General features: G+C 31.9%; 2 protein-coding genes across 4 annotated transcripts in view; one reads left to right on the forward strand and one right to left on the reverse strand.

The window, feature by feature from the left end:
- Nucleotides 1-5,438, reverse strand: part of CtsL1 (cathepsin L) — a 42,468-nt gene extending 37,030 nt beyond the window's left edge. Inside the window, exon 1 of the mRNA XM_075312832.1 lies at nt 5,249-5,438. The gene's annotated coding sequence lies outside the window, so the exon portion shown is untranslated. The remainder of the gene's footprint in view (nt 1-5,248) is intronic.
- A 3,960-nt stretch (nt 5,439-9,398) lies between these two features.
- Nucleotides 9,399-15,055, forward strand: part of LOC142241093 (UPAR/Ly6 domain-containing protein crok) — a 39,047-nt gene continuing 33,390 nt past the window's right edge. Inside the window, exon 1 of one of the 3 annotated variants that reach the window (XM_075312834.1) lies at nt 9,399-9,613. The gene's annotated coding sequence lies outside the window, so the exon portion shown is untranslated. Of the gene's footprint in view, nt 9,614-13,024; nt 13,082-15,055 lie in introns of those variants that run through there. The other 2 variants (XM_075312833.1, XM_075312835.1) reach the window with 2 other exon arrangements.

The following is a 15,055-nucleotide window of genomic DNA, read 5'->3' on the forward strand; positions in this document are numbered from 1 at the left end:
TACGATTTGTTTATATTTTAATAAATATTGATATGTTGACCATGTGAAAAGGGGTGTATACGGAAGAGATATTGACATAGTCTGATAAGAAAATTAGTGTTAGACTGGCTTTAGATGATGGTGTGGTGAAAGATAAATAAAATGAAACTCCCAAAACTAAGCACTCTATGTTAAATTGTGCATATACCCAATAACGTCTCGTTATCAGCAAACTCTTCCTAAACAAGATATGGCAATTTTAATTATTTTCCAAACTCATGTTTTAAAGAAGCAAAGGCGCCAAATGATATAAAAATTAAAATTTTTGTATGTTATTATTTTAAATATTAGTTGCAAGCGCAATAACATTGAAAATATATTGTTTAACATATCACATTTTTAATAGAGATAAAAAATTAAGTATTAGTTACTTTCCAATGTATATTTATTGAAATTTATAAAACTATACCCCATGGTTTACGAATTTCGTAAATTTTCATTTCTCCATATAATTAAAAAAAAAAAGTTATAGCTCACTCACATTAGCCTCGAAATCTACTAAAAGTGGATTTCAAATACTTTTTTCTATAAATCAAATGACTGTTGAAATCTATTTAAGATAGATAAATTGGACATGTAATGTGAATTAGGTCATTATTCCTACAAGAAAGGAAATCATTCAAAACGTTTTGGGAATTCGTAAGCCTGAAGGGGATTATAACTGTATGTAATTGTTCATATTTTTGACTTTAAAGTAAACGGTCAATATAGAGACAACATAAATGTTATTTTATTTCGAATATTGTCTTGGAAATATTGGTTTTGAAAATGCGCATAAGAATGTGGGATTTTTTTTGGGGCTGAGAAAGTTATAGGCATTTATAATTTGTGTTCCGGGATCTAAATATAAAAAGGTAAATGCAATAGGTTTTGTTATATATCTTCCATGTATGCTACATTCCTATCGAATAATGTTTAATTTGTTAATACCCACAAGTTTATAGCAATCTTAGTTAAAACTCAAATATACATAAAATTACGAATGTGTGAATTTTTATATATGGTGTCGCAGAGAATAGGGATTTTTGTGATATAGAACCATCATTATTGTGGGGACAACCAACCGATAATGAAATTGTTTAAAATAACGAATAGTCATTGACCTGGCTTCAAGAAACAAAAAACCGGTTTCAAAATTTATTTAATGTTTTTTTTTTGTTCCAAAGTAAGGAGTGTAATCAGAATCCGATTTCAAGAAATCGTAGACATTGAAAATCCAATTTTGTGTTTGAACTTTGATTTGGGAGAACAACAAGAAATGCAGAATGAGATTAAACTGAAAAAGTACATCGTGGTCAACATTAAAAGTGACTTGATTTGGTGTCTTGATCTTTGTTTTTTTATACCCTCCACCGTAGGATGGGGGTACATTAACTTTGTCATTCAGTTTGTAACACATCGAAATATAGCTCTAAGACCACATAAAGTATATATATTCTGGGCGAAATTCTGAGTCAATCTAAGCATGCCGGTCCGTCTGTTGAAATCACGCTAACTTCCGAACGAAACAAGCTATCGACTTGAAACTTGGCACAAGTATTTAGTTGTTATTGATGTAGGTCAGATGGTATTGCAAATGGGCCATATCGGACCACATTTACGTAAAGCCTTCACATAAACCGATCCCCAGATTTTACCTCCGGAGCCTCGTGGAAGAGGAAAATTCATCCGATTCGGTTTAAATTTGGTACATGGTGTTAGTATATGGTCTCTAACTACCATGCCATGCAATTGGTCCATATCGGTCCATAATTTTATATAGCCCCCATATAAACCGTTCCCCAGATTTGACCGCCGGAGCCTTTTGGAGTAGCAAAATTCATCCGATCCGGTTGAAATTTGGTACATTTGGTACATACATAAATTGGTCCATATCGGTTCATAATTATATATAGCCCCCATATAAACCGATCCCGATTTGGCTTGCGTAGCCAATAAGCCGATCCGGTTGATATTTGGTACATGGTGTTAGTATATGGTCTCTAACAACCATGCCATGCAATTGGTCCATATCGGTCCATAATTTTATATAGCCCCCATATAAACCGTTCCCCAGATTTGACCGCCGGAGCGTTTTGGAGTAGCAAAATTCATCCGATCCGGTTGAAATTTGGTACATTGCGTTAGTATATGGCCGATAACAACCATACCAAAATTGGTCCGTATCAACCTATAGTTATATATAGTCCCCAGATAAACCGATCCGCTATCACATAAAAATCACGATTGCTACTCGAGCCAAAAAAAAATCTACCAAAATTTTATTGCCATAGAAGATTTTGTCAAAATTTTATATTTCTATAGAAAATTTTGTCAAAATTGTATTTTTATAGAAAATTTTGTCAAAATTTTATTTTTATAGAAAATTTTGTCACATATCTATCAACATATGGCCCATGGGGGCTCAGTTTGATTAAATAAATAAATAATAATAATAATTTTATTTCTATGGAAAATTTTGTCAAAATTTTATTTCTATAGAAAAATTTGTCAAAATTTTATTTCTATAAAAATGTTTGTCGGAAATTTATTTCTGTAGAAAATTTTGTCAAAATGTTATGTCTATAGAAAATTTATGAAGCGCCTCTTGGTTGGAGAGGAATATTTTGCAAAATCTTCCAAAACATCAAGAATTCTACCAATCTACCAAACAGTAAAAAATTTGCCATTTTTGGTAGACTCGTGTTCATAATTGTATATAGCCCCCATATATAGCGACCCCCATATTTTAATTCTGGCTCTATAATTACCGCACAAAAGTTCATATCGGTTCGTAATTATTTCTTACCGGTCAAGAACTGAATATATACGTATTTAATCGACCTTTCTGTCTAATATATATCCCGCATGGACTAACTTACAATTTAGAAGATGATGTTAAGAATTTTTAAGCTGCATTGCCATCGGCCGCAACTCAAGTAATTCAATTGTCTTTAGTAGAAGTTTCTACGCAATCCATGGTGGAGGGTACAAGATTCGGCCTGGCGGAACTTACGGCCGTCTATACTTGTTTTGTATTGTCTTTCCTTAGCATAATTTGTGTTCTCTGGTGTAAAAGGCTGAGATGGCTTAAATATTTTTTTTATTTAAGTACGTAATTTTCTTCCAAAGGAAAGTTCCGCTGGTGTTTTTCCTCTCAGAAAATCTATACTGAAGAAAAAATTCCTGATGATTGCCGTTCTCTTTAGAACTTTCATTGTCAAACTTATGCAGTGCTGATTTGTTTGCATCGACAGTGATCATTGGATAGTTGATGAACGTGGAAATTTAAGATTTTTGTTTTCGTATTAATAGTAGATTTTTCTTTGATTTTCTATGAAATCAAAAATAAATCTGCAGAATATATTTTTATTATTTTACATTTTTATTGTTTTGCATTTTGTTTTTTATAACATCGACGCGAAAAGATTCAATAAAACAATTTGAAAAGTTTATTTTCTTTAAAATGACGTTTTGAAAAACAATAACCTTGATAATATTTTTGCGATAATGCAAACTTGATACCAGCCTGAAATCAAGAATCGTTTGTTCGATTGCGAAGCCGATGAAAGGATAATTATTGGCCATTTTCTATCTAGAGTCTAGTACCAAATTCTTGTGTTACTGGTGGAAATCTAAAGTAAAACTGTAAAATAAAGGTAGGTATTAAGTGCGAGTTTAGCCTCTAAAATCAAAACTAAAGGTGGGTATTAAGTTCGTGTTTAGCCGTTAAAAAAGCTATTTTTACGATTACTTTTCTTTAAAAATTCATTTTAAAGAATATAACCTTCATGAAAAGTTTCTTTGGGCTATTCCCCATCAAGTTCTAAAAAAAAAATTTTGCTTCAAAGGGGTATAACTTTATACTTGTGTTTACTGATTTATTTTTCATTTTAGCGGCTAAAGTCGAAATATTTTTAAAGGGGTTTTTTTCAATAATTGCTACTCTACAATATTCCATAATTTTTGCGCATCTACTTTCGTAATAAAATTTGCCAATAGCGGAGGTCTATTGGGCTTTGGTTCAAACAAGAAAAAATGTGTAAAACCATCCCATTTGTGTGTCGGTTAAAAAAAATCTCATGCTTGGGATATTTTTTCAGAAATACCCACGACGAGAGGACTCAGTACACTGGCCTTAATACAGCTTTAGTACCGGTCGCCGGCCTTGTAATAATAGACGATTTCCAAAGGTTTGTATGGCAAATTTGAAATCAGTGAGATAGGTCATAACGCAAATATCTTCAAAGTCAATGACGTGTTTGTTACGGAAATCACTGCTTTCAAAAAACACAGACAACTAACTTGAATCTATTGCAATGTACGCATTAATAAACATTTTCCTTTATGAAACAATGCATAAGACATAGAATGAATAAATGATAAGAAATAACAAAAACAATCCGACGATAATAAAAGCAAAAAAAAAAAAACAACAAGACAAAAAACACACATATTATGACAAAATTTCCACTGAAATATAGGTGAAAGCATCGCAAAAAAACTGGTTTACTGCAACAACAACAAAAAAACATATTGCTAAAATTTTATATTAGACGTTAATTTTGTTTATTTCACTTGACTCCTCATTCTCTCCGTCTGTCATGACTTGCCGTTTGATGAGAGAATATCGCCATTCGTTATCTATGTAGTACTAAATATTTCTGTTAAAAACAAAGCAGAAAAAAACCTCTGTACTAAATCCAGACAGACAAAGAGTTAGAAATAAACAAAGCGGGCACAACCTGGACAGAATAAATAAATAAGATTATACTTCAATAAATCTACATAAGTACATAGAAGGAAATTAGAATACAATGACCTTCCATTTATTTTCCCTTGGAAAATACAAAATATCTTCCTTATTGGCAACTCTTGCTATAGGGAAGTTAACGGTAAATAAAAACAAAAATGCATATTCAAGTACGGTTAGAAATTTCTAGATTGGGGGGAATTTTGAAGACATAATGCTTGTTTGTTTTTTCGACCCTTATTCTTTCATTGCATTCTATGCACTTCGAGGCAAAAACAAATAACGACATCAGCCCCCCCCTACCACTCATAAGCTAAACAAATAAGCAGATAATAAATGGAAACACGCAATAAAAGAAGCAACAACTTGAACAAAGACAGGAGAAAAACAATATTATTGTCCCATTACAATATCAGCAAATTATTAGAGACTAATATTTTAATGTTTGTTTCATATAGGACACAACAGCAAGCTTACCTTTCAGAATACTTAAATTTTTTAATAAAACAATTGCACAATTTCAGTTAATATTTCAATTTCACACGTAATTTATATACACTTTTATGGCTTATTCTTTTCACGCCCTGTGATCGTTTACTTGCAGTCTTGAAAATAAAATCAAGAATAAATGTTTGGTTTAATGCATTGAAAAAGAAACCTCTGTACTATCAAACCTATCCTAATTCAAAATCGTTCCATCGACCACCTCTCCGCATCATGAATTCGTCTAGAAAGATGTGTTGAAGGCAGTGTTGCCAACTCCCCAAGGCCAAAAAGCACCAAAAATATTTTATAAATTCTAACATACCACCTTCCACCACAAAATCGAAAATTAAATGCTCTACTAAAAAAAAAAAAAGTTCCGAAGATGAATTATGAATTGAATTTTAAGAAGTTAAGGTGGGTATTAAGATCGAGTTTAGCTGCTAAAATAGTCATTTTTTCAACAATTACTTTTCTTTAATAATTCATTTTAAGGAATACAAACTTTGTGGCTATTCCCCATTATAATAAAATTTGCAGCAAATATGCATAATTTTATACCGTTTTTACTGATATAGTTTTCACTTTAGCGGCAAAACTCGAACTTAGTACTCACCATTATGAACCGCTATTTAAGTATACACTTTGATCAGTTTTAATGCTTTCGTCCAATTCATTTTGATCAGTCATGTTTTTCAACTTTCAAAATATTAATATATGGAAGAAGTCTATTGCTTATTCCAATTCTGCGTGCTTTTGTGAATTTAATACAACGTTTTTAATGACATCTTTACCAAATTCAAAAATTCGGCACTCATCGTTCGACTTTCCTACAGAATACCCTAAATAACAATATTAATTAAAAAATAATCAATACCAACTTCATAACAATCAAATTCTATATTTGGCAATAAATTTGAGTTTCTTCGGCTCTTGAAAGTCTAATCAAAATTTTTGTATCAATTAAACTTAATACTGTTCAAAATAAAAAAGCACCAAAAGCACTAAATGAAAATGCCAGAAAGCACCAAGTTGGTGCTTGTTTTGAAAAGGCACCAAAAAGGCAATTTGGTGCTTTTTAGAAATCAAAAAGCACTAAATTTGGTGCTAAAAGCACCAAATTGGCAACACTGGTTGAAGGGGGGGTGTAGATTGTGTGATTGGAGCGCTTTTAATCTACCAACTGCGTGTAATCACGGCGTTTACGTAAACAAGAAATAAAAGCCGAGTGACAAAATTTGGCGGCGTGTATAGAGAGAGAGATGATAAATGTTGGTATTTTCCTTCATTGCGTACCAGGGATGATAATAATATTAGTAGTTTAGTACGTTTTCGTATCTTTTTTTATCTCAACCCCAATAAACAAGCATTGGAGAAATGCTTGTAATCAACATACTTTCATACATTTTTCCAATGTGGTGTCCGTCCGTCCATGTATTTGTTGTTCGCAGGATTCCGGTCGCAATTATTAACCGATTTTGAAAAATTTGGTATATAGAGTTCTTTTGGCACAGGGACGATCGCTATTGAATTTGGAAAAAAATCGGATCAAAGTTAGATATAGCTCCCATTGCGCTTATATACTAACCGATCAGCGTAAAATTTACCACAAAGTAATCTAATTTATCACATTTTAAGTGTGCAAATTTCATCGAAATCGGCTCAGATTTAGATATAGCTCCCACATATATATGTATCGCCCGATTTTGGAAAATTTGGCCACAAGTCCCTTATTTATCAATGGATCTTACTTAAAGTTGGCCAAATGTAATTTTCTATAGTACTTACTATATGCACTAAAAATCATCGAAATCGGTCCAGATTTAGCTATAGCTCCCGTATATATGTATCGCCCTATATTTCCAAATTTTGGCCATAAACCCATTATTTATCCACTGATCGTGCTCTATTCTTCTATAATACTTACTATATGAGCAAAAAATTATGGAAATCGGTTCATTTAAATATAGCTCCCATATATTTAGATGTATCTCCCATATACATGTAGAGCCCGATTTTGAAAAATTTCCTCTAATAACCTTTTTTTGCGACCATAGTGGTCTCATTTATTAACCGATCATACACAAATATTGTACAAGGTAACCTTCTGTGTTATCAACCAAACCTGCCAAATAATATACAGCTTGGTTCAGATTTAGATATAGCTCTCATATATATGGATCGCTCGATTTTCCCAAATTTGGGCACACTTATTCACTAACCATTGTTACTCAAATTCAATTTTTTGCCCAGCGTACTGAGACTTACATGCAGCTCTTACATAAATATATTACCCGATTTTCTCAAATTTATCTACATGAAGAGGTGATCGCCGAAACTGAGGCCTATTTTGAGGCAAATCCGAAGGAGTACTACCAAAATGGTATCAAAAAAATTTAAGGTCGTTATAATCGTTGTATCGCTCTTGAAGGGAACTATAGGGCTGTTTTCTTTTAGCACTGGATATGCTAAGTCGTTAAGGACTAAAAGAAAACAGAGTACTCGTTTATCCAGGACATCTCCAAAAATATGCAACACAGTTATCAGATGTTTAAAAACAATCACAGAAAAGAAGTGAAATCTTGCATTTTTAATGTATGAAATGCTCCAATTAGTAATAAATATTTACTGCTGCTATTATTTATGACACTGTATCACTTTGAATTTAATGTTTTTCGATAAAATAGCCACAATAAATTGCTGTTGTGAATCGAAGAAGCGTCACTTTATCCAAATACAATCTGGCAACATCGGCGCGACTTGCACTGATGAGATGTTCTGGATAGAACACCAGTGCAACGATGTTCTGGATAGCCCATACAAATGTTGCATCCAGTGCAAAAAGAAAACAGCCCTTATGTTGAATAATAAAAACGAATTTTGACAAAAATGTGTTTTCTTTGTTAGACCGGGGACTTATCAGCCAACCTGATATATATGGGAGCTATAATTATATATGGGAGCTATAATTAATAACAAATACATGGATAGACGGACGGACACCAAGCGCTAGATCGACTTAGGAGGTGATTCTGAGTCGATCGATATATATTTTATGGGATCTAAAATCAATATTTCTAGTAGGAACATTTTTTTGGCAGATCAAAGTTATTATACCCTGACCACTATGTGGTTTAGGGTATAAAAATAGCAACAATTGCTCAAGCTAATCCTCAAATTGAGATTCATTCCCCGCCAGAATTTCATTCTATCCCCATCACTACCATAGACTTTAAAATGACACTAGGAAAATAGCTGTGTTCGTTTTATAGCGATAGGGATCGGTGACAGTTTGAGCCAATTGAAAAACAATCAATTTACAAATCTAAAATCAATATTTTATGAAGTTTTATTTTTTACATTTGAAAGGAGTTTATTGGTTTTCAAAATAGACGCATGGTAAATTTACTTTAAATATCTTTATGACCAGTTTATTAACTTGTATTATTACTTGATGAAGTAGAACCGGTTTGTTATCGAGAAATAAGATATATTAACATACATATATTATGTATACCATAGGCAATAAATAAATGATTTTATTGAATGAATTAATTATCTATGGTACACCATCCTTCCCAATGGACGGCTGAAGGAATAAAATTTATAAGTAAACGATAAGTTTAATTGTTAATCAAAAGTTATCGACGATACACCGGGTGATTCAGAGTAAATATAATATTTTCTTAACGGACAAGCAAGTTTTGAAATTGAATATAAATACACTATCCTTCCCAATGGACTGCTGAACGAATAAAATTTATAAGTAAACGATAAGTTTAATTGTTAATCAAAAGTTATCAGCGATACAACCGGGTGATTCGGAGTAAAAGTTTAACTACGGATTTTTTTCGATGTATAAAATCTTTCTATCTGCTTTTAAAGAGATATTTACATTAAAAAACGTAATTCCCATTTTTCTACTTTATTTTTCAATTGATAACCGTTACACAGTTTGCTTACATGAATAACCTTTTTCGTTATGGTTGTTTAGCACTACCTTTATCAAAGCAACCCTGCAGGAAATTAGTACAAAACATAACGGTTGTTTCCTTTTATTGATTGCGCGGCTCATGCGAAAGAGACAACTACAATATCATCTTTCTTCAACGGATACTCGAGTAGTGAGCCAGACTTTCATTGTTTTGTGTGTTAACAGCGCCATCAGTCAGCTATAGACGTCCTTGCTGGATTTTTCTCAGTTTTGTTATTCATTGCGAAAAAAAGATATAAGAAAAAAACGGTGTTTTAACGTTAGGCTGTTGTCATCGTATCTCTGGAAAAAAGAAAAGAACTGAAAATTTTTCTACTCTAACATTGCCCGGGTACGAGAAAATTTTTGTCATAGGCAACTCTTACGTAAATATCTATAGGAAATAATGATTAAGAAAGAACTTTTTGCAAAAGAAATTGACACTTTGTTACAAAACCAAATTGGGGAATGCAAGTACTAAATTGTATAGAAAGAAAAAAGACTTTGAAAAATTTTAAAGAATTTTCATGGAAAGAGTGATTAAAACTTTTGTTATATAAAAGAAATTTAATAAAATCTTAACAAAAAAAAAAGAAAACAACATATTATATGTGAAGCAAAGAACCTAAAAAATCATGACTGACTAATGATTACATAAGGGTTTCTTGGAATGGAAATATTAAATCGGTAGTAGTGAGAGTGTTTGAATGTATGTGTGTGTTGGTTACGAATGTAAAAAAAAACAGAAGAGTTTTTCTTTTGGTTGCTATTCCAAAATTAGTTATGAAAGATTTATGTCACAAACCACAACAACGAAGAAATAAAGTGACAAACATTTTTTCAATTGATTTTCCCTGAAAACGAGTGCTAAAAAGGAAGAACAAGATTATAATGTGTAATATCAGAACAGTCATGTTTCTTTAAATTGACTTATCTAGGTCAGTTATTGAATTTTCAATAATCACAACAACTGCAACTCTTCTCAACTCAAAAATAATCAACTCTATGGTGTTTTAGAGATATACTTTCCAAAGTATTCTCTTTTTCTCTTTTCGGCCCTCTCTCACCGAATTTCCTCTAATTGAAATGGCAACGGTAAAATATGAAATAGCAGAGTGCAAAATTGAAGCTATGTCAAAGAAAAAGGAGTTTTATCTCTGGAGAAGAGAATCCCTAGAAAGGGATGACCAGTGTAAAACCGAATGGAAAGAGCAAGCTTTCGAGCAAACGAGGAAAAAATCAATCCTTTGCAAAGAGGAAAGAGCATACTACAAAGCTTTCGCTATAAGGAAGAAAAAACCTAAAAGTTATTTGCTAAAAACGGGATAGTTATAATAAAACAGTATATTAAGCAAATATTTCCGCAATAAAATTGAAAGAAGGTATAGAATATCTATTAACTGATATAAGGAAATGGAAAAGATTTTTATCATTTCATATATCACAAGAAATAAAAGAAAATAATTATGTCATTGCTGATACTGCCGCTTTTCTTCGTTAAAGTTTTTGATGTATGAAAAAATGAAAAAAGAAGTATGAAAAAATCAATGTTTTTCATACCTTTCTTGGTGTGATTACTTTTCATTCCTCAAAAACCAATTTTCACACACTCTCTTTTATATTTCGCTCTCTCTCTCTCTGCATATCTTTCTCCTTTATTCTAAAGCTACATTTAATGTATAACACATAAACACACGTTACCATGCTTGATAAAAAAGTCAACCGACCAACCTAGTTAGCGGTTGACAAGGGGACATTAGAAAGGAGGTGAAAGTTGAACATACATACATACATTCGAACATCCTCAAAAAATCTGGTATGTTTTGAGAGGTTTTGTGAACATGTGTCTTTAAATGTGATATACCGAATACATACATTACATTTGAAAATCAACATATTCATATATGTATTTCTATATGGTGTGGGAACATTGCAAGTGTAGTAAAAATGCTAACATTCCAATCCAATTAAATTGTTCTTTTCCTACGGCCATCATAAGCAGCACCAACACCACAATAACACCAAGTAGTGCCATCGCCAGGTCTGTAGAATAGGATTTCTGCTGACAAGACACAACTGTCAAAACGAAAAGAACCCACTCAACCAATTCACTTGTGAATTGAGAGGGTGTTAAGTAGAGTTGCCACTATTTCGGTTTTAATTATAGATAAACTTCAACATAAATATGATAAGGTACAATAATATTGAACCAATTCAATAAATCAAACAATTAATAGCGACGATCACTTTTTCACTTACTTATATATTTTATAAAAAAAAGGAAATGAACAACAGTTTAGATATTTTATGTAAAATGCGTTTATTGCCGAGCTATTTTTGTTGGCAACAGCTAGTACAAAGTTTGAATGTTCAGCAGCAACGTCTCAGCCAATAAAAAATTTTGTAAATGCCAATTTAAAATTCTATGTATTCCGAACTATGTATGAATAAAAGTACTTCAAGCCTAATGTGGTAAAATGTTGTGTCAATTTATATAAATATTCGCTATAAACATTTTTCTTTTGTTCAGAAACAAAAATTAATAATGTAGTTGCTCACATCGATATCACTCGGTGTTGATAGTAATCAACTTTCCCAACTTGGCTTTTGTAGCGGTTTTTGGTGAAAAAATTCTGGCAACATTGATAGTGATGCAAATTAGTATATAGGAAAAATAATACTATTTTCTAATTTTTTTAAGTAAACTGCATAACAATTCTATAGAAAACATTTGAAGCTAAATACATAGAAAACCGGACCGTAAGATAGTCCAAAAATACCCTAAGAAAAAATACTTCTCCGCGGAATTAAAGTTTCGACAAACGAAAATCCCCCTTTCTATTTTCTATGAGAGCAAAGTAACACGAATTTATGGTAAGCATTGGAACGATTGCATTAATGTTTTCCATTTGCTTTTAAGAAATTTTTAGCGTCAAAAAGTTGTTTATCTAAAATTTGTCAGAAAAAAAACTCTTCTTTCAGTGTATTCAAACAATTTCAATCAAACTGTAAACCTACTTTCCCAATATAAATTCCTTCCATAATGTGTTTATAAGGTATGCTGTTTAACTGTGTACCTGAAAAACTTGGCGGGAATTTATTTTCAGCAATCAAAAATTATATTGTCCAAATAGGGTTGTCTGTATTATGGATGAATAAGTGTTATATTCTTCAAAAAGTACTGGATTTGGTCCTACATGATAAACAATAATCATATATTCTCTGTATTTTATAATCTACACAAATAACTTTATATATATAATAACTATAATATAGGTCGCCAATAACGGTAACATAACAATAATGATATAGTGGCAACACTGCAACGAGACTCTGGTATGGGCGCGTATAAGTGTATGGTTATGCCTGTGTGCGCTTATATGCTCTCAACAGTACAATTTTACATGATTCTTAAGACCATTCCTTTTGTAACCAACATTCGTTTTGCTCTTCTATTGTTGTTATTGTCATTCGTTAGTTCGTACATTCAGTATTTTGTTCTGCTGCTATTATTGTATTTGCCGCCGCTGCTGCTGCTGTTGTTGTATGTAATTAGGTCGTTTATATCGTCATCATTGTATCGAGTGAGTTGAGTTGAAAAAGAAAACTACTACACTACTACACCAATAAAAAGAACACAACATAAAAAATATCAAAGTTGAGAAAAAAAACCAAAAGAAATAGAAATTTAAAATGAAAGAAAAACTAAAACTACTAAGAATTAACAACGGACAAAACCAGTAAAGACTATCAGAACTAGAGCCAAGAACCCAAAGAGCTACCACCACTCAATAGGTCGAGAACAGAGATTGAGAGAGGAAGATAAAGTGAGAGGCTCCCCGTTTTGGCAAAATGTAAATCCGTATACAAATTGTATCATATATAACTCAAAGTGACATGGAAAATAAGGACATGCACAATGCTTGAAATACATAACCGCAAAATACAAAAAGCATTGTCCACAAAAAATAAAATGTTTCTTGTGAATGTGTGACGTATACGTAATGCAATTCTAAATAATATGTATACGCAACTGGATAACTGGCATAGATAAATTGTACATACATATCTGCATATAACGGGAGTAGTACATATGCAGGCCTGTGATTGATATTTTTGTTGTTTTTGTGTGTATGTTTATATGTTTATGTGTATGTGTGAAATATATTTTCAATCGAAAGTAATATAAAGTCAAAGCTAATATTGACGAAATTTTATAACTCTTGCCAAGAAGAATGATACTTTGAGCGTTAATATAAACAATTATCACATGGAATCCCGAAATATGGCGAAAAACATTAATAGTGAATGCCTTTTTAAAATATTTTGATTTTTTCCGAAGAAACTTATTATGGTGGGTCTATTCTTTTAGGGATCCGGTTCATTCCAATATACTAAAAAAAATGTAATTGGTATTTTAGCAATAAAATTTAAATGTTGTGAAAATGATACATCGTTCACATGGTATTTTGGTTCGTTGCCTCATATGGGATGTTGTAAATAAAAGATTGAGAAAAATAAATCCAATGTTGAGAAATTCACATTCATAGCCATACTGAAGAAACGGATTTCAGTAATTAGACCAAAATAAATATTAAAGCCTTACAGGAAGGACTTCCATTCATATCAATATCATACTACCACGATTTGTAGGATCCTGGAAGCATATCAAAACTTTGTAGGCATATTTAGTTTCCTAATCTCTTTTGCAAGATTTCCATATTACACTAAAGTGAACCAGGAAGGAAAATTTAGGTTAATATTAAAAAACTTTAACTAAATTATAAATTAAAAATAAAAATTTCTAGAAATTTGGGACTTTTCGTGGAGATTTTTTATTGAAGTGGGTCCCAGAGAATTGCAAATGGAGCAAGTAAAGTAGAAATTAATGCAGGGGCCCAATTGCTGATTTACACTATACTTTGCTTGGCCAAGACATGTTGCTACTATTGTGAAATCATTTCTGAGGGGATTCGGCTTTAAATGCTATCCAGACCATATATCCCATAAATGTTATCCAGACCATATATCCCATATAACTAAATAAATAAAAAAGTTGATTTGCCTGTGCTACGAAGTAGAAATTAATTTTGTGATGACTGTTTGGACTCATGGTTTTCTGTTCCGAAATTGGCATGACGAAGAATTTGTACTTTTTGTACAATTTGTAAATTTTTAAGAATTTTTAGAAAGAGAGTATATGAGATTAGGTCCAAATGTTTTGGGGATTTTTGTGAGGAATTTTACTTTAAGTTGGGGATTTTTGGGGGATGAAAGCGTTCCAATTTGGCGACAAGAGCTAGACAAATAGTGACAACACTGAGGTAAATAAATTGAACTTCTCATATAATTTTGGGAGCTATAATTGAGATACAAGTTCAATTTCTACGATTTGATTCTATCGCCGTAATATGTCTACCTTTTTTTTTGAAAAACTGCATTTCAATCTTAAAACGCCACAATGAAAACTTCAACGTTGAGGTAGACTTTTTGTAGTTACAGCACATATCTCTGAATGGTTGTCTACCTTAGAGGGCTATATTAGGTATTTTTGAGGGGCATTGATTTGTTCAGGTTAGATATCGTTTAGGGATTGTAATGAGAATTAAATGTGAAAAGGGATGTTATGTTGCTCTTTTTATGCTGAAAATTCACCAAAATGTTGAGAGTCGCGATTCAAATTTTCAATAATCAACAAAGCCAAAAGTCGACTTTTTCAAAATTTGAAAATGACCACCTTTCATATTTTTCAAAATTTGAAAATGTGGGGGAAAAGTCAATTTTTCAACTTTCCAAAGATAATTTTTTGGATTTTGATTTTTTTGTGG

This window comes from Haematobia irritans, chromosome 5 (genome assembly GCF_050003625.1).
Source record: "Haematobia irritans isolate KBUSLIRL chromosome 5, ASM5000362v1, whole genome shotgun sequence".
NCBI classification, from domain to species: Eukaryota; Metazoa; Arthropoda; class Insecta; order Diptera; family Muscidae; genus Haematobia; species Haematobia irritans.